Source organism: Bombus affinis, chromosome 18 (genome assembly GCF_024516045.1).
Source record: "Bombus affinis isolate iyBomAffi1 chromosome 18, iyBomAffi1.2, whole genome shotgun sequence".
Lineage (NCBI taxonomy): Eukaryota > Metazoa > Arthropoda > Insecta > Hymenoptera > Apidae > Bombus > Bombus affinis.
This window is the reverse complement of record NC_066361.1, coordinates 2,525,088-2,544,770: the sequence shown is the minus strand read 5'-3', so window position 1 is coordinate 2,544,770 and position 19,683 is coordinate 2,525,088. Positions and strand designations below refer to the sequence as shown.

At 43.3% G+C, this 19,683-nt stretch overlaps 1 protein-coding gene and 1 long non-coding RNA gene across 6 annotated transcripts in view; one reads left to right on the top strand and one right to left on the bottom strand.

Moving 5' to 3' along the window:
• The window catches only part of LOC126926602 (uncharacterized), a 259,088-nt gene extending 250,480 nt beyond the window's left edge, over positions 1–8,608 (bottom strand). For all 5 annotated transcript variants that reach the window (XM_050742980.1, XM_050742985.1, XM_050742981.1 and 2 more), the window contains exon 1: positions 7,977–8,608. The gene's annotated coding sequence lies outside the window, so the exon portion shown is untranslated. The remainder of the gene's footprint in view (positions 1–7,976) is intronic.
• Positions 148–1,371, top strand: LOC126926731 (uncharacterized). Its single transcript, XR_007714823.1, has 3 exons — positions 148–273; positions 1,025–1,145; positions 1,265–1,371. It is a non-coding gene; the product is annotated as an uncharacterized LOC126926731 (long non-coding RNA).
• Positions 8,609–19,683: the final 11,075 nt, after the last annotated feature.

The window sequence follows — 19,683 nt, the reverse complement described above, 5'->3', positions numbered from 1 at the left end:
CGTGCCGGGAACTTGCTTCTGACATCCCGGAGAAATGCAGCCGAGCGATTTCTCTCCCATATCTATGCACTACGAGAACCTACTTTCCAAACTGCAATACACTGCGAAGAAATTCTTCGGGGAACCATTGTGCCGAGAACACGCGATGTCGGTGCATCCGGTGGCAGGAAACCGAGAGAACGTTACCAAACTGCCGATGAAACGAGCGACACGCTTGACTTTTGCCATTTCAACTCTAAACCGAGCATCCGCTTACAGCTAGCTTCATCAGAGGTATCATTCGATATTGCGATGCATGCAAACTGTTGAGATATTTATTCCAAAGGAATGTGGCCCGAACGCCGTCAATTCTGATAATTTGGTGACACCTTGAAATGTATATTTATTCAGATTTTCATTTAACCTAGTTTCTTCTATAAATTCCACTTCAAGTGACATTTACATTTCAGTGCCGTTCAAGTAGTATAAATACCTAAATGATCGATATGATAATAGAGTAAAACTTTTTCTAACTTCGATGAAATCGCGAACTTTGAAAAAATCAGCGGTTACCGATGCTTCCTCTTCAATGCAACAAATAATACTTTATTCACAATAATGCAGCATAATAACTAGTTAAAGATTCTAGATATCGATATTTTTAAACTACAAACAAAAGTAGCAGATTTTTGTTACGAAGTATCATATTTAAGTAAATTCGATTCATTTTAAGGAAGACGCAATTTCCTTGCGAAAGAGAAACTTTTTAACAACCATCTTGAACAAAATGTTTCCTACCACATTCTCATTCGCGATGCGCAAGTATGACTTGACTTACTACGTATTCGAATACCTCCTTAGAAGGGGACATTATTGCGTAAGATAATTAAACGAAGTCACTGGAATGGATAAATTAAATCGTCTACTATTTCTCGGCCCTGTAATTAGTCGTCTACCCAAAGCGCACTGTCAAAGAACACTTCCTACGCTACGTTATCAGGAGACAAGCTGTTAATTAAGTGAACCATTTCGTCTGCCGCTTCAGGTAACAGCTTTCTGGATAACTGGTACACTTTTGTACAAGTGTAAATGTTCGTTGAAGCAGCCATCGCGAGAAGATTAGAAAATTCCAATGAGCGCAGTTGCGAATGGCCTACTAAATGGAAGTGAGTAATTATGTATAAAAGGGAAAAATACGTTCCGAAACGATCGCGAAAGAACAGTCTTGCTTAATTCGAAAACTTTCAGAAACGAAACTGTTAATGAGAATTCTTGTTTCTTCCAGGGGAAATTTCGAAACTAAACCTATTTCAACTACGACCGGCCAAATGCGAGTCTCCATACGTGGCGGAGGTCACCGTATAGATTCAGGGACCTTGATATGGATCGAAGCTAAAGAACACTGTTCGTAAGGCTGAATACATAAAAAAAAAAAAAAAGAAAAGAAAAGAAAAGGAAGAGAGAGAGAGAGAGAGAGAGAGAGACAGACAGACAGACAGAATGAAGGAAGATGGAGGAAAAGAGCAAGAGAGAGGCTTGTCGCGACCATTGCAGATTGGAAGTATGAGGTGAGGTCGCGGAAGCAGAGATAGGGGAAAGGTTCGAGAGAGGCAGATAGGAGAAATTCTACGGGGCGTAGACGGGATAAGTTATCGTTGTGTCTCAGGATGCACACCGACATTATTTCGTATCTTGCAGGACACTTCGAGCAATGAGGACGTCCTGCAGCGCACGCTGCCGGAATCCATAACGAGGTCTTATCTATCTTAGTCCGGCTTCCTTTTTCCCTTTTATTCTCCTTCTCGCTTCCTTCCATTGCAGCTATTTCCTCTCCTATACTCCTCCGTACCGAGACGCTTTTGACTAGATCCAACTATACACGCGTGTTTCTCTTTAAATTAGAACTGGCTCCCATATCCCCTACACCATTTTATTTTCTACTATAATTTCTGCCTTGAAATTGATGTCGAAATTTCAAATCTACAGGAAGAATGAAACATTCGCTGGACAACGTGTACCACGAAAATCCAACTAGAACTTCCATCGATTAACGCATCGCGCACGGTCAAGTTAGCAATCGGAGCACGGAGTAATTGCAGGATTCAGATGCAATCAACACGCGTGATTTACTCCTAATATTTCATCCAGTTCTAGATTTACGAAGCGACGAAGTCTCGTTGGTGAATACATTTTTCAAGACAAACAAGCATCGATTACATCGCCAACATTGCGAACGTATTTTTCTACGAAATAACAGATGCGGTTCCGACGATATTTTTGCCGTTATGATCCAAAATGGGAAAAATTGCTAACGTGTGTGCGAGAACTCAATACGAGGAATGGAAGATTCGCGATGAAAACGAAAAACAAAAAACTATACCGAGTGATACAAGCATCGCAATGTTTCGATAGTCTTCCATTTCCGGCAGCTTTTAAAATGGTAGTGTACGGGCTTGGGCGCGGCGACGACGACCGCATGTTCGTACTTTACGCGCCGCGGACCGCTAATAACAAACCTCGCGAGGTGATTACACGGCGTGATTTCGCGCAGATTGGACGAGTGATTAATTCTTGCGGACAATCCGCGCTACCACCCCCCTCGACAGCCAAACTGTCGCGTCGACCAGAGCCCTCCCGTTTTCCTCTGTTCGTCGCCGCCCTCTGTGGATTTGTCGCTCGTACCAACCACGGCAAGGATATTTTAATTCCGAAGCGGCGGCGGAGCGGTTTGGAACGGTTATTAATTCGTGTGTCGAGGGTCCGAGCGCCGACCGAGCCGGAGATTCCAATGACCAACAACGGGTGCGACGGAGACCGATCGTCGACGATGCTCGTAAAAACAACCCCATTGTTATCGCCGTCCCGTAGCTCGTTTCGCAGTGGGCGGCACTCGAATTGGCGCACGGAGAGGGGGGGGGGACAAAAAGAAACAAGAAGCGAGGTTTCACGTACGCGTCGTAGCATGCGAGCTGTTCCTCGCTGTTCCTCTCCGCTCCTCTTCGCTCTATTCCACCTGCTTCTCCCGATATACACACGTATGCAAACGCACGCGTGCCCACCATGCCCTCCCGTTATCGCGAAACGGCCACCGCCGCACGATTCCACCAGTTTCAGAAACATCTATAGGAATGAAACTGGATTGATTTTTCACCGTCGTTTTTCGCGGTGAAGCTACATTTTTCGGCCAAAACGACACGAAAACACGGAAACGATTTTATCCCCGGCATAAGACGAATGTGTCGTTGTTGCTTTCAATCATTTGAAAACCTTTGTGCCTTCCAACTGCGTTCCAAATTTTTCCATTTCCAATCATCACGGGAATCGCTTAACGAGCCAAAATTCATGCGGAAATTCGTACTTGGACGTCGTGCGATAAAACATACTTGAACTTTACGCGCAACATTGCGCATCGCATTTGGAAATATCGTCGATTGTTATTTTCCCCGTGGCGGGGTGGAGATTCAATCGGGACAGTGGTCAGGCCATTCGCGAGAGAATATAAATTTCGAAGTGTTGAACGCTCTTTTCGGTGCTCTCGTGTGTTCTTTTATATTCAACGCGTAACGGTTGCACGTAATGCTTGCATGTTACACTTGGATATAGGTGCGAGTACGTCGAAACGAATGGCGGCGGCATGCGTATGCGGCATCTCACGGAGGAGCGCGATTCTTTTGGATTGATTAATACCCGGCCACCCTTCGAAACTGTTTTGCGACCCTTTTTCTCTCTCGGCAGGGCAACTCGTTTCGCGACGACAGACTCATCTCCGATTTTATGCCTCGTTTGAGGGCGCACCGGTTAACCCCTGCCTCTCCTTTGCTTCGCTCCCTTCAGGACACGCCAGGACGGACCCTCGTTGCAACGCCGCCGCCCGCCATGAAAATCACAGGCCACGAGACTCGCGGGGAATGCTCTATTTGGTATTTAAATAAGCGTACGTGTACGCTCGCCTTGTCCCGTAACCGTATGGGACAAGTTCACTGAGCTTCTTTTCGGGAAAACCGGTTGGGGGACCCTGTCCCTTCGATATTTATCACGAGGGAACGGGCCCGGTCAATTATACCATGGCTGGCAAATATGCTAATCCGAATGACGCCAACCATGTATCCAAAGATAAAAACAATCGTAAAAGCCATAAACGTCGACACGTGCGTTTCTCTACTTCGATCAATAGATAACCTGTGCGTTTTATATCGGTGTTTTATTTTAAGCTATTTTAGGAACATGTTAACAGATAAATACATTAGCGCACAAAAGTGTTTCAAGACTCATCGCAAAAAACTTTCGTGCTCACATTATATGAGTCATATAAAACATTTTGAAATTTCATTAGCACTATATTGGGACACAACTGTCATGATGAAATGACGTAAGTCATATTCTGTTTCCATAAAATAGCGTCTTATATCTATTATTTATAATAGTGAAAACATTGTGCGTAATAAAGTTGCTACTTAATTAATTATTATGAAACTAAAGGGATGACACCTGTGAAAGTTGTAACACGTAGCGACTACATTCAAATTCTCAAATTCTTGACTTACACCACTATAATTTTTAACATCATGTACAAAACAAAGAGTAACTTGTAAAATTCTAGCGAGACGAAAAATTGTGCTGACTTTATAGTTTCCTTTCAGGATAATTCAAGTACACGGCAGAATGAGGAAAAGCTATAGAACCTACTCGCGGAAACTTTCGTTATAACGCTATCGTGTAAGGATATAATTTTCGTGTCCGGTGAATGCATGCTTCGAAAAGCGGGACAAATTCTTCGCCAGCAGAGAACACGAGCAGCTTACTTTTCGTCTTTGGCTCGAAATAAGTTTCCGTTCTTGTTATTAAGACCGCGGAAGCAATAAGAGCAGCGAAGCGAAGCGCGAGAAGTTTACCTGCGTTGCTTGTTAAAAACGTACCGATGAACAGATTATAAGAGGTCATGGGAGCCGATCGATTTCTTGTGTGCGTAGTGTTGGAAAAGAATAGGTAAACGTTCCATGAGAATGTAGAGAGAGAGAGAGAGAGAGAGAGAGAGAGAGAGAGAGAGAGAGAGAGAGAATATCGGAATGAAAGAACGGTTGGTCGATCTGTTCGAAAACAGGAGGAGAAACGATATCGTGCGAGTGGTTAATTCAGCGATTTCACCGATAACGGAAACCCTTGAAAATAAAGTTGCTAGCTTTTCTGGGGAGACACGACCAAGTCAATATTGTCTTACCGTGCTAAGCGCGCTAAAGTACACCGTGAGAGCTGTGCCGTGCAGGAAACTTTATATATCTCAGTGCGTAGTTGCGAACAAACTTGACAGAATCCAACAATAAGGCAAAGTTCCGTCTTTTCGTTGTCTCCTTCTTCAGCCTTGACTAAAAATAAATACGCCGTAACCTCACCCCGATGAAAAGAGACCCTGTGTCGTCCGATCAACTGCAGCCACGCATCATTTTCAACGACAAGAAAAAAATAGCCACGACGCCCGAATCCCTAAATCCATTGCTTGAAATGTGTTTTTCTCTGAAACGAAGATGATTACGAAACGTTTCTCTGATTCGTTGTGAGCAACGTGATGTAATCGGTATACTCGTAGAAAGTATTTTGGTATTTCGTAGGAACTGAGGGACTATTGTCAAACTATTTTCACTATAATCTTTGGAAAACAGACACGTGTGTTGAGAAAACACGGCGTTAAACATACCGTTCTTTTCTGCCCCGCTTTCGAGATAAGACCATTATTTTCTGAGATTCATGCAGTACACAGAATAAAATATTTTTCTGTATAGAAGAGGATTTTTCATGATGATTTCATTATTAATGAAAATTTATGATATTTCCAACAATAGGTACTTTATTGTACGGTAAAAGATATTAATATAGCTTTACTCCATAGTATATTCTTTGGAATATCGAAATGCTCATATGTAGATGGTAACGTATGTTCCAAATTTCAACATTGTTATAAAAAATACTGTCGTACTCGGAATTTTTGTCTGGACTAATCTCATATAAGATTAAATCGATCGTGTCTAGCCACTAAAAATCTTTAATTGTTAAAGTAAGGAATCTTTTCGACAATGATACTAGTCGCTTAACGACTCGAACGTTATTCCAAGGTTGTAAATATCGCGTTAATCGAGTGAGCTTAAATTCGAACGTAATCCAGAAGAGTTCGCGCATTTTATAGTAATGTTGCTACGGTCGAGAGTTTGTCGCGTTCTCCTCGAAGGCAATAGAATCTGGCGGGACTTTTCAGAAGTATGTAACTTTCAGTGACTCGACTATGGCCAGGAATAAAGTCTCAAGTATCCGGTACTCGACTATAGCCGTAGAACCCCGCTGCGATAAAATCTAATGAGACGTCGGAGAACTCGAGAATCCCACGAAGAACGAAATTACAGATTCTCTACCCTATATTTTGTCCGCCTAACGTTCGACGTCCAATCTTTTATTAACGCCCTGCCCGAAATCGATTTTTCAATTCCACCTAGACTCTAAGCGCGGCTCTCATGTGACGCAATCGCCTCTCTTTCGAGAAATGTTAATCTACGATAGTGGTATCTCGATCAATGCGCCGTTTAACTCACTCTCAGATCCGCGGAGAGCCTTCGAGGTCCCCTTGAAAAACGTTCAATCAAAGTAAACTGATTGCATTTGTTTCTCAGACGCAATCCTCCCGTCTTAAAAATTCCATTCAAGATGGAACATAGCCTGCTGGTTTATTCTATATAATATATATAAATCCTAAAACATACTACTCTTATGCTTCAACCTGTTTGCCGAGCAAAATAAGTCAATTGGATCTTTTTCATTCGTCTTCTGGATATAATAATCTTACTTGTAAATTGAAGTAATAAATGATTTTTTTTTTCTTTTTAGTGAATCATTTCTATTAGAAATGGATAATATTAATCCTTGCCAGAACTAAAATTAAATCAGTCTAACTAAAATTGATTTGCCATTATTAAATTCTGATCCTATAATTGTAAAAGTTTATGATTAAGAAATGATCCAGTTAATAGATTAATATCACAACATTCTTATTTAATGTTACGGGAGATAATTGCCGAATAATTAACAAATATTTACTTAAATTAAGTTGAAATGCATGTGTACGTAGAACGATATTTTAAGGTAAGAAAACAAACTGAAAACCCGAATAAGAACTAGTTCTCGAGCGGAGGCATAATCAAAAGAATCGTAAAAAGATACCATTTACTTAGAAAAGGACGCGTCTTTTGCGAGACGATAAGGGAGAACAGAAGAGAATAGAGAACGAGCCCGCATGATATATCGCTTTCCTTTGTCGAATGTTCTCCGTGCACGGCTGGCCGGCGTATCGTTCACATTAGCCTCTTTACGATCGATTAATTCCTCGGCTGCGGAACAAAACATCTCGCCGTGTGAACGATCTACAAAGTCGCCGGCGGCGCTCTGTCACGGGCTTTGTCGACGCGTTTAGACGGCAAAGTGCGCGATAAAAATACCTCCATAAAAACTACGATATCTCGCCCAACAATTACCACTGGCGGTCGATCTCTTCGACTGCGGCTCTGATTCGTAAGTAAGCCTAACATAACCTAACTTCGTAATTCCGCCCCTAATCAAATGGAATTTACACGCGCGAATACGGTCAATCGTTCGGTGAATCGAACTTAAAACAATTCAAGCCGTAAGTAGAGTGAATTAGCTCGAACGAGACGACATCTCTCGTACGAGTAGCGAAGATGTCAATGGTCGTGTTCCTAGTTTACACGAGCGCCGTGCGAATTATCGGTAGCTGGAGAGGCTGCGATTCTCGAATTAACGAGCCTGGCTCGTGTACTAATGAAAACGTACAGTTAAATTAGCAGCATCGACCATTTGGTCGTATGCCAACCGGGTAATTTACAAGTACAATAATTTCGGTGCAAAGTTCAAGCCGGGATTAGCGAAGAAAGCCCGCGATGGCTTTAACGAGTCGTGTTTACCAAAACAAGAAAACAACGGAGAAAGTGTTTACTTACTTTTCGAGGATCGACACGCGCGATATCGACGAACATCCGCGAGCCAGATAACCTTGTTGACGATTCCAGGGAGTAGAAATGAATCTGGTATAGAAGGCCCAGGGTAGAATAGCCAAACAAGGTGAACGACGACAAAAAGCACCAAAATAAACAAACGTTGATCGTCACGTGGCACACAGAGATACGCACAATGGGAATCCAGTGACCGATTCTCTTCCACGAATAAACAAAACACTGTGAGCGTATGGCGGCCGATCAACAACGTTCCTTTCGCTCTCGTTTGCCTTTTACCTCCGTTTACCCAGCACTGTCGAACACGAATCACTTTTTGACGTGTTTTCTTATTCCTTGTTGACGACTGGAAACCGTAGTCCAAACGAGCTAGATCGTTGCTGATATTTTGGCGGGTTTCCTCGACCTGCCGCTAAAGTATCGCTTCGACTCTCGATCTCGCGCCGCTCCGTTTCGTCGTCGACTGCTTACATCGATCGTATCGATCACGTTGCGCGGCACGCGACCGTCAAAAGTGGCGCAACACGACCGCACACAGCTCTTCGCGAATTCTTTCGTCCCAGTGGTGTGGTATGGGGAAAAGCAATAGAACGACGAACAACAACAACGACGACAACAACGACGATGACAACGACGACGACAACGACGAGTGAGAAAGGGCACGAGTTAAGCGCTTATTCGATGGGAAAAATCGTCGCGGCGAGTGGTCGTGCACGAGTGTAGCGAGCGTCGAGAAGAGGTCGAGAGAGAGGAACGACCGACGCGGCGACGGTCGCGTGTTATCGATTCGTGGCCGTGGAAAGCCGGCGAGGCAGTCGAGATAGAGAGAGAGAAAGAGCGAGAGAGAGCTTTTTCTTCGCGTTCTCTCCCTCTTCTCCCCGCTCTCCTGAATCCTCACTCTCTCTCTCTCTCTCCCTTCTTCCCTCTCACCCTTCTTTGCGAACCTCGTGCGACGCGGTCACCGTACCAGTCCCACAGTCCGAGAGTAGCCAGTATATAACACCACTCTCTCTCTCTCTCTCTCTCTCTCTCTCTCTCTCTTGTATCCGTAAATCGTACGATCGAGTATTGCCTCCAACCGACGATCCTGTCCTGTGTGTTATTTGCGACAGATCGAGACTGGTTCTGTGTGTTACGCTATCAACGGCGACAACGTGCGTACCGATATGACACGTACGTACTACGGAAGACAGGACGCGTCTCCCTCGAACGTCCGGGTCGGACTGAGCGTGGCAGGGCGAACTGGAGACCCATGGAGTCGTTCGAGGTACCGACTACCCCCACCCGGAGGAGCCACGCTTCGGCTTTCCCAACCCTCGTCAACCGCCTTCCCCTCGCAAACCCCATCCGAACCTAGCGATGGCCATTCGATATTCTCTATGTTGCAAGTTTTCGAGCAATTTACTAGTACGAATGTTCGAATCGCTTCGAGCACTAGTCGAGTTTAAGTCTCTCCAACGGGATCGTCGATCTACGGGAATTTAAAACACTCGAACGTCTCCGAAGACCGATAATTTTTCAAGCTTTGTACACGAAGTAGCCTATTATTCTTTTTGTTGAAAAGACACTATCGTTATAATAGTTCTAAGCTATGCGCACACTAGAGAACACACTGTCGCGCGACAGTTTTGTCGCTCTCGCTCGCATCGATCGAAAGTTCGATTTCTTCCTCTTTTCATAATAAAACAGTCGTCAAATCCATCCACATTGTCGCTCGACAAATTGTCGATAGTGCGAACGTAGCCTAATGGATTATGTCCGTTATACACGTTTATTATTATCAAAGATTATAATTAAAGTTATCATCGAAACATTCGAATATTCCGAAGATCTTTACGTCTTTTAAATATTTCATTATTTTTAACAGAGTATTTATATTATATAGTATCTTGGATATTCTAAAAATTTTTGAAATTAAAGTAACGCTTTCAATTTGAAATTTCTATCGGATGTTCAAAACCACTCGAACTCGCTTAAACACATCGCTACAGGCATTCTATTCTTCTATGTTGTCCTTTTCTCTTTTCCTCCAGCTTCTGCTTTCCTCTCCCTCTCCCTCTATCTCACGATCTTGCTATCCCTACCTACATTTCCCTACCCTTGCGCGTTGCTTCGTCCCTCTTTTCCGTCGCTTTCTCCGTCCTTCTCTCACTACTACTCTCCCGAACACTGGCGTACACTCTTGGTGCTAGCTCCCCCCAATCGCTCTTCTCTGCCGACAGTACTCCGTCTCATTCCCATGCTTCGGTCCTCGTCGTGGCACCTTTCGTCCTCTACTTCGGGGGTTTAAGGCCCGTTCAGTCTCGGTGTTTTCAATTTTTTTATCGATTTCGTTTAAAACAACACCTGTTTTCCCCACATGTAGACGCGTAGCTGCACGGATGTTTTCTTTCTTTTGGAAAGTTTAACTTTTGGTTTCGCGCAATACAGAAGCAAATTTTTATACTTTCAAAGAAACGTTTTAAGGAATTTAGATTACCCAATTAGAAATGTTGATACGATTCTGTTAATCAGAGAGGTTCGTACGCTTTCACCGACACGATTGGAATTTCAGTGATAAATTTTAATCTTCGTCGTACTGCGTTACTTATGCAGTCGACATACCGTATTTTGTATCGTCATTTAAACTCGCCACGAAGATCGCGTTTTGGTAGGTTGCCATGGCTTCGCGGATCCGACGCCGACGTTGCTTTTCCTCGTTTCTTTCTTTTTTCATATATTCTGTCATTGATATATCGCGCGTATCCGAATCGCGCAAACTTGATTTATGTCGCTCATTGCGCAAGAAAGATAGCCAAGGTAGTATTCGAAGTGACTGCCATGCGAATTCATCTCTTAAATCAGGCTATCAGTGAAACCTAAATTCACCAATCGCGTAATGGAATATCGTCGTTGTCTTTCGTTGGCTGAACGCGAATTACTAACGACGCGATTGACCCAGCAAATCGATTGAAATCAAGTTACTTGAAATAAACAAGAACGAAAGTCTCGGTCACTGTTTCACGGTAACGTAGCATTATATGTATACATCATAAAAGCTGTTACATCTCCGTGCAACTGGCTTAATCTGCTATCCGCGTTACTCCCTGGATCGCTTAATTGCCAAATAAATCTATCTAACTAGACAACTAGCGATAAACTAGCTGTACAATCCTGCATGATACGTGTAACTGGCAATTAAAAGGCAACAAGGACGTTATTATTAAGCATAGAAAAAGTTAAGGTTTAGCAAGCTACCAGTGTAGCAAGCGACTTTAAAAAATTTGCCAACGCAAACACTGTCCGGTCACTCCTGCGAGATCTCTTTATATAACGTCTTTATTAATCACGAGTTACATCGTGCTTGGTCGCGTTCAACTTTTTCACCGTTGCTAATCTGGGTACATAAAAAAATCTGCGTACATATCGAATCGCCAGAGAAGGAGAGGAGAAAAGGCGTGGTGGGGCGCGGCGCGATAAAGCGAGGAAAAATCAGAACGGCGCTGCGTCGAAAAGAAATGGCTGCGAGGAAGTTTAAAAGGGAACGGCAATTTCGAGGTCAAAGGCTTTGGACAGGAGGATATCGACATACCGTGAGAGGACTGCAGCCGATAGGGTGAAAATACATTGTACGTTCTTATGTGCACCGTAACCGACTCGCCTCACAGCTTTCTCGCTCTCGCGAAATAAAAATTTGAACAGCGTGGCCAGGATTGAAACGGTCTCGCAAATATTCTCGCGATATTCCCTTGTCTCTGGAGATGTCGGCTACCAGCTACTGAACTGTGGATCATTCCCGGCATACCTGACAACAACATACAACCAAACAAATTCCTTTTTCCAACCAAGCTATGTTTTGTTGGGATTTCGTAAAGCTTCTTGAAGGATATCTTAAATATCGTCGGACGCGCCGTAACACGGCCATCTTCCCGAGAACTCGGGTTAGCGTGAATTACAATTGACAAATTCCAACGAACTCCATCGACGAGACACGACGTGCATTTTCATCGCATCGAAACGAGGGATATTGCGTGTTTTCGTAAAATATTATTAAATACCATCGTAATTCTTCGGTTCGCTAATAACTGTATTTTATTCGCGTAACATCGTTTGTCCACCTCACGAACAGACTGGAGTATTTCTTTAATAAAATGTTTCGGAATTTTCCTACGAAGGAAGCGCCGGGGCAATATCAGTTCCTTTTCCTATCACATTTAGTGAGATCAAGAATGAATTTCGTACGACGCGGCACGATACGAGAGGGGAGACTCTTTTGCACGACGATGAAAGCCAAAAACGGTAATCCGCTCGTCTCGCTGAAGGGCCAAAGGTTTTACGCGCGTACATACGAAAACTTGCCCCAAAGCAACCAGGAACATCGGCCTCCTCCTTTTCCCGACGACGCACCCTTCGCCTTCTCCGGCTTTCCTTTTATCAGCCTGCCCGCGAATTCGACGAAAAGGGACAAGGACCCTCTTGGAGCGGTTAAGATATTTCACGTCGGATCACCAGCCTTTCGTTCGACAGTACATCTTGCCTCGCGAAACCGCTTCACGGCCGGTTTAATTCGATCGGACAAATGCAAATGTGATAAACGTGTGAAACGTTACGGAGCTCGTGTTATCTACGCCCTTTCCAAATCCGATGAACGTTCACTTTATACCCTACAACTTTCGCGTGAATTCGACCGAGGCGTGGATGAAGTAGATTCTTGGCACCGACAAGGTAGTCGAGATCGTGCTCGTCGTTATAACGAAGAATTTCCGGGATGGATTCTTAAACACGTAGAAAAGAAAGACGTGAAAAGATCTCGTTGAAATAACACGCGAGAAACCGTTTTCGAAACTGAATATCTCGCGAGTAGAAACGGAACACAGAAACAGGCACATCGCTGCTTCTCAAACTCTGAATTGCGCATGCTGCACGGTGGAAAATTTAAAAGTTTACCAGACTGCGATGGAACTCTGGAAATAAGAATTTTATGGATTATACAATACAGGTGGAGAATTCCGCATTGCTCTGTGTACTGAGTAACACGAAAACTTTCAAAATATTCCAAGAATACATTATCGTGTCATTTCCAAAGTACAACAGGTCCGGCGTACCTACAGAATACAATCGTTTTACCATTCTTACCACCTCGATATTCTTCCGATTGCTTTTTCCATTTGAACGATACTGTTCGATTAAGTGATTGATTTAAAGAAGGTGTGATATCAATCGTAAGAATTATGCGATATAGGGAGGAATAAGATGTATAATAATTGAATGTAATCGATAAAACGTAGCCGTGGAAGGGTGGTCAGAGGGAACAATAACATAACTGATCCCGTTTCGCGACAGTGACGAATTATCCTCAGTTCCGGGGTCATCGGGAGGGTTGGACAGGCCCCATGGAAAAGAGAATGAAGCTGACGTAGAGGCAGCGCAGGAAACGAAGGTTTTCGGCCGCGTTTGTTCCGGGACTGCCGCAACACGAGTTACGGATAATAACGGCGGGCTATCCAACAGCCACCGGAGTCAAACCGCAACCCCATCAACATACGCCGCACGTACTGTTCGTGCACTTGCATACGTGCAGGTGTAGCTGCAGTTCAGCCGACCTAACGTTCAACAGAATACTCGAACGATTCTCCTGCGCGTACATAGTGCCGATCGAAAATTCGGCCCGCTGTACGTTCGCATTTTGTGGACTGATCCGAGATGAATTGCGGTATGGTTAATTATTTCTTAATTACGAGTTTTGCCATGAGGAAGAAAGTTCTAAAAATTGAAAGGAATAGGAAAAGATATAAACTTAAATTGATAATTAAACCAAATTAGTTAGTGTAAAGTTAATGCCATCTATATTTGATAAATCGTGAATCGAGTTTCTAAACGTAAGATTTTACTATCGTTATATTTAACGCGTGCGCGTAGTCGGAAGTAGAATGTTGTAAGAAGCACAATATCCATAAGCTTATAACTTTGTTGCATTAATATTTGTATCCTAAGCTACGACGAGTACGAAGCTAAGGGGGTACGATGGCTACACGAATAGTTCCATAGTAGGTACACAGATATTTAGAAGTATACAAAAGTTGGCAGCTTGTCTGCGTTGATAATCCAGCGCGCGTGTTTCCGTGCATTATAATTTAAAGTAGCAGTTCTCTAACAGTGGTTTCCGCGTCATGACTCATTAACATCGTCCAGTTTCCCTTTTTCTGCTGGGGAATTGAATTCTGAATTTGAAACTAAGACGAGCTCTCAGGAGCTCGATGGAGCATTTGTTTGAAATTAGATACGGAAATTCAGCAGCTCCGTGACCTCCTTAGAGTTTCACCACGAGCCTTTGGTACCAGCGTGGGATACATCTTTCAACTTGGCAACCGGCGTCCTAGTTTACCTAATACGTATTCGCCGCATAAATGCCTATGCACGTGCGTAAAAATTTGAATAAACTGACGTTCGTAAACGCGAGAGCAGTTTAGAGAAGTGCGCGCGTACGCTCTACGTAGGACCAGGCCGTGCACGTACGTATATATATTGTATATTCGATTCAGGTAACCATACATACGCCGCATCAAATAGTTGCATTCATAAAGACGGCTATATATGACGTATAGATATCCGTATGGGACAAAGATTTATAGAACTACGTGTAGATTTTACGGAAAACGATGCTGTATGCCCTGTCTGCCGGGCGATCCTGTATTTTCTGATAAAACGTCTTTCAAGAATAAGCCGATTAAATATTGGAAAAATATCGGTACGATACACCAATCATATTGAAACGACGTTAAAAGCTACGTTAAACATTACTTGATGGTTTCAGTTTCAGGAGCCACTGTTGCAATTAGATGAAATTACAATATCCACCAAGTTTCCAAGGGTATGTTCTGCACAGCCGGATAGCAAATACATATTCCCGTATGGGGTACACATACGTTCACATTAACGAGGCTTCTTGGATGCAACTACGTATGTACCGATCGACGAGGACGAAGGGGGCAACGTGTTCCCGTGGGATGCATTATACATGTACAAGACTATCTCACAGAGGCTCCGCCAGTGCACGCAGCAAAAGGGACTTGACCGACACGGGACAGACGATTGATAAATAATATTATTTCCCTCGGCCTTCCTATCTTGGCGTCGACGACGATCGATTATCTATAATTTCTACGGATCTTCTGGAGGAAATCGCGGGGATACAATTTGTACCATCATCGCGCCCCGTATACGTTTCTGATCGGTACATTTACCCCCTGTTGCTTACATAGGACCTTCCATTATATATCTGTTGTATAAACGTACCGGCCAACAGAGCCAGTAATGGTTTCAATTTTCTATCAGTCCCGCGCGCGCATTTACAACGCTGTCGGCGATTTGTTATCGCGTGATTTATTCGGAAGGATGTATTTTCAACGACGTTTCGTTGCGGCTTACCGATATGTTACTAAAACCGTTTCGATACTTCAAAATAAAGATATCGTGAAACGCGTGCGAGAAAATTTAAACACAATTTCATTATTTAATTTATATTACCAAACACAGTTAATATCTATAATCACAGTTTGGTATTCAGAGCATGAAAAAAAATGAAAATATTAAATCTCAATGTACATATGTATTTTGTTCGAACTATGTACATGTTTACACAAAATTTTCGGTTACTTTGCCTGGTATTTTCTCAGATGTATCGTAATACGCATCAACGATCTAGAATCTTTAATGTTCGTAGAGACACGTTATATTTCGTTGCGAAATGACATCAATTAGAGATGTGTAATATACGTAATATAACAAACGATTGGACAAACAATTTGCAAATCTTAGCCAGCGCATGACATAAATTTTCCTGATAATATTTTATGACAACGTATAATGTATATCGCGTATCCGTTGCTACGCTACGTTTTCCTGTGCTGTATCGATAATGGTGTTTGTGCTGATATTCAAAGCGAGTAAAATTGGAAAACGTGTAACTACATGAAACAATACACCCCGTAAATATTCTCAATAATGTTACAGGGAATTCTCGATTCACACTGCGCGAAATGCTCGTACCGGTTCCGGATTTTACACGGAACCGAATTATTCGCGAAAACAATTGAAATCGTAGTTGATCGGTGTGGACACAGTACCGATGATATCATCGCTACAGGATAATTTCACGCAAGTCAATGAATCGCCGCTTTGTTTTCTGTCCCGAATAAAAATCGAACAGAGCGTCACCTCTTGACATCGTACATGAAGAATGCACTCGAAAAATTAGGAATAGAAAGTCTTAGAAATAATAGATCTCAAACGATTTTCTTTTCAAACTACGAATGAGCAGAAGCAAGAACGAAAGAACTTGACGAATCGGAGATCTTCGGTGCCAATGAAATCCAATCCAAAATAGACTTAAGCTCGTTTGTACATATGTACTCGGACCTTTATGATTTGTATTAATAACGCTCAGCTATGTTACGCTTCCGTTAAGAGGGACGAGCTGATTCAAAGTCCAAGCGCGTAGCATTTGTTCGGTTCCAGCTCACTCCCATGGAACATCTTTCTTCGTGACATTGTGTGTACACGACGCAGAGGTGCACCGAGCTGCGATGTTTGTCCAGCGTGGATGAAGCGAACGGGAGACGAGCTGAAAGCGGAGCCTCCTCCTGTTTCCCCGCACATAATAGCGAGTGTATCGTTCGCCGATTATGGGCGGTGGAAGCGGAAAAGAGAGAACATCGTCAGCCCCTTCAGCCTGGGTAAACATACGCGTATGTACACCTACGCGTAACGAGGTCGAGGATGAGGTCGTTCAGAAAGTGGTGTATTCCATTAATGGCGCTGCACAGACTTGCCCTGCTGTCAAGTCTTAGTATTAGAGTACACGGACAAGACGCATCTTCCTGATCTTACAGTTACAAACAACTTTGATAAACTTCTTTAGCTAAACCGATAAAATTTACGAAATCATTGGACATTCGAACATTAAGCCTGTTTAACGAGCAAATTTATCAAAGACTCCGACGAATAAAATTTTGAGAACGACTTAACCTTTGAACGGTTCGACTTTTCAAGAAACTGTAGTATGGAAATAACGAAGATGGCGATCGAGCATTTGTGCGGTATTCAGAATTTTATTAACAAGAAATATTTTGAGCGCTTCGAAATTTGATGCGTTTACAAGTGCTTCAACGTGACGAAGCTTTTTACATAACGACATCACGATAAATCAAGCGATTGTCGGCGAACGAAGCATCGCGTAGTGCTTAATAGGATACAAACTAGACCGCGATACGCGAGCGGCCATGCCGAAAATTACATCCGCGTCGTTATCGTCCGCGCATTATCAACGCATAAGTGAAATACACGTTGTCCCGGTCGTTGGGGGGAAAATTACTTTGAAATCCGTTTATCCGAATGTCAATTTCGTCGCGACGCCGTCGTTTCGTGCCGTGGCGCGGAAAAAATGGCTCGTTCTCCTCGTTTGTCCATCGTCTCTCCGGTTTCCGATTCTCGAGTCGCGTCTGCGAGAAGACGAAAATGGCAGTACGGTCGTGGTAAACTACATCAACGACCTTGAGCATCGTGTTAATTCGCATCGTAATTCAGCCCTCCCCCCACTTCTTCGACTGTCCCCGACCTCGTCGTAGTCTCTAGCCCCTCAGCCTCCCTAAATTGCGAAACTTTCTTACGGTGGTGCGCGAGAGGAGAATTAGTTTCTCGTTAACGAAGTTTACGCTTATGCTTATAGCAAGGGCCGCGTACTCCAATAGTAGGTCCTTGTGCGCGGACGGATATATTTATGACGGTACACACGCAGGACACGCGTGTTTGGGCTTGCTCGCCGACCGAAAATAGGCGAACGGTTCCCCCCGCTAGTATACGCTCGTCGAGGGTCTCTCTGTGGGCTTTTTTTCTCCCCGGAGCGAAACACCGACGGGATAAGCGGCGAAAATATGGTGCTGCGCTAAACACGCTACGTCGTTAACACCTGCTCCATCCCGTCGGAATTATCTGATGCCGTTCGACGGTCCACCGAATTCTCTCCGCTCACTATGACACCCTCCCTCTCTTTGTTGACAATAAAAAGTGTGACGAGATCCGCGTATTTTATCTTTAATGTTATGTTAGTCACTTTTATGGAACTATATGTAATAGTAATGGAACAGCTGTGTCTTTCACTGATACAAATATTAAATTATATTTCAATTTCCTCGAAATAATTCAATATTTTGTGAAAGTTTGTTCAACAGGTATAGGCCGAAGAAAGATGCGGTACTTAAGGCTTTAGGCTTTGTATGGTTTACGGAATGGCGCGTTTCTAATTTTCTGTAATAATTCGCGCAACTGGTAATCTCTGCACGCTCCAGATAAACGTTTCCCACGAAAGCGACGAAGGTAATACAGATATCTCAATATAGAGGATGCGCGCGATGTGCGCGTCTGGTTGGATCGATGTAGGATTAATACGATCGGCAGTGAGAATGCTAATTCCGTCGGAGATCTGTTAAATTATTCGCCTATCTGCCGTCCCAGTGAATTGCCTGTTCTTTCACCTTCCCAACAATTTAACAACGCATCTGCACGGTCGAATATTGAATTATACAGGGTCGATCTCGGCGAGCTGTTTGTCCTTTTTCCTGAAAGGCGTATGAAACGGTGAATTGCATTGTGACGTATTGCAAGTTTGTTATTTCCATCCGTTGCTAAACTAATTTAATATTTAACAATACATGCACGGTATATTGATATAGGTAAAATAAAAAATCTCTATGTAATAGGTATGCCTTACAATTTGTTTATGCTAAAGAAATAGATTAACAATATTCATATTAAACAACATGAGCCCCCCATACACCTACGTATACAATTCGCTTGTTGAAATTCCTTTGCTTTCGCTTAAAACTTTTTCCTTGTACCGTCGCTAAAAACGCTCTTTCTAAACTCTCGTTCGCCATGCACTGTTCGTCCCGAAGAGGACTCACTCTAGCAAACGAGCATCATATACATACATCTCTAGTTACCACTCAGATTCACCAACAGGTATACATAACGTTCTTCGAATTCGCATTTTCCGAGCATCCTGTTCGATCTTTATTCAAAAACTTGCTCGTTTCAAGTACGCATCAATCTTCGAGTCGAATGCATTTCATTTCCGTTACTATTAATAGCACACAGGTTTCGTAACGCCCTGTACCTGTGCATACCGGCACAAGGAAACCGCGCGACATCGAGAGCCAATACCCCTGTGTACTGTGAAACATGATCGTCCTGTGCACAATTAGGACGGTGGTTCGCCTTTACGTCCAGCTCCTGCGGGTATGTGCTCGCATCTTGTATGGGGTAGTATCTCGAAGGGATCCGTTGATAATTCTTAAATCGAACAGTCAGTACGCTTCGTATCTAAAGAGGTAAACGCATTAACCGTTTTTTTTTTCTCAATAGATATATAGGATAGACGTCAGTTTTTCTGCAGTTGAGATAGGGCGATGAACGTGGTAGAGAACGTCAGAATCATTGGAGGGGAAAAAGTGAAACGTAATTAGAAAGTTTGAGAGTGACCTATGCTCGACGAGACAGCAACGGTGGTAGTTAAAAATTTCGCGTGGCCCGGAAGATTTGTCGGTCGAAAATTCCTGCTGCGATATAATGAATGAGGTCGCCCGGAGGAGGGGATTTCTCATTCGTATAAAATACTCGCCGATGTAGCGAGTCGGTCTATACGCTCGTAACTTCTATG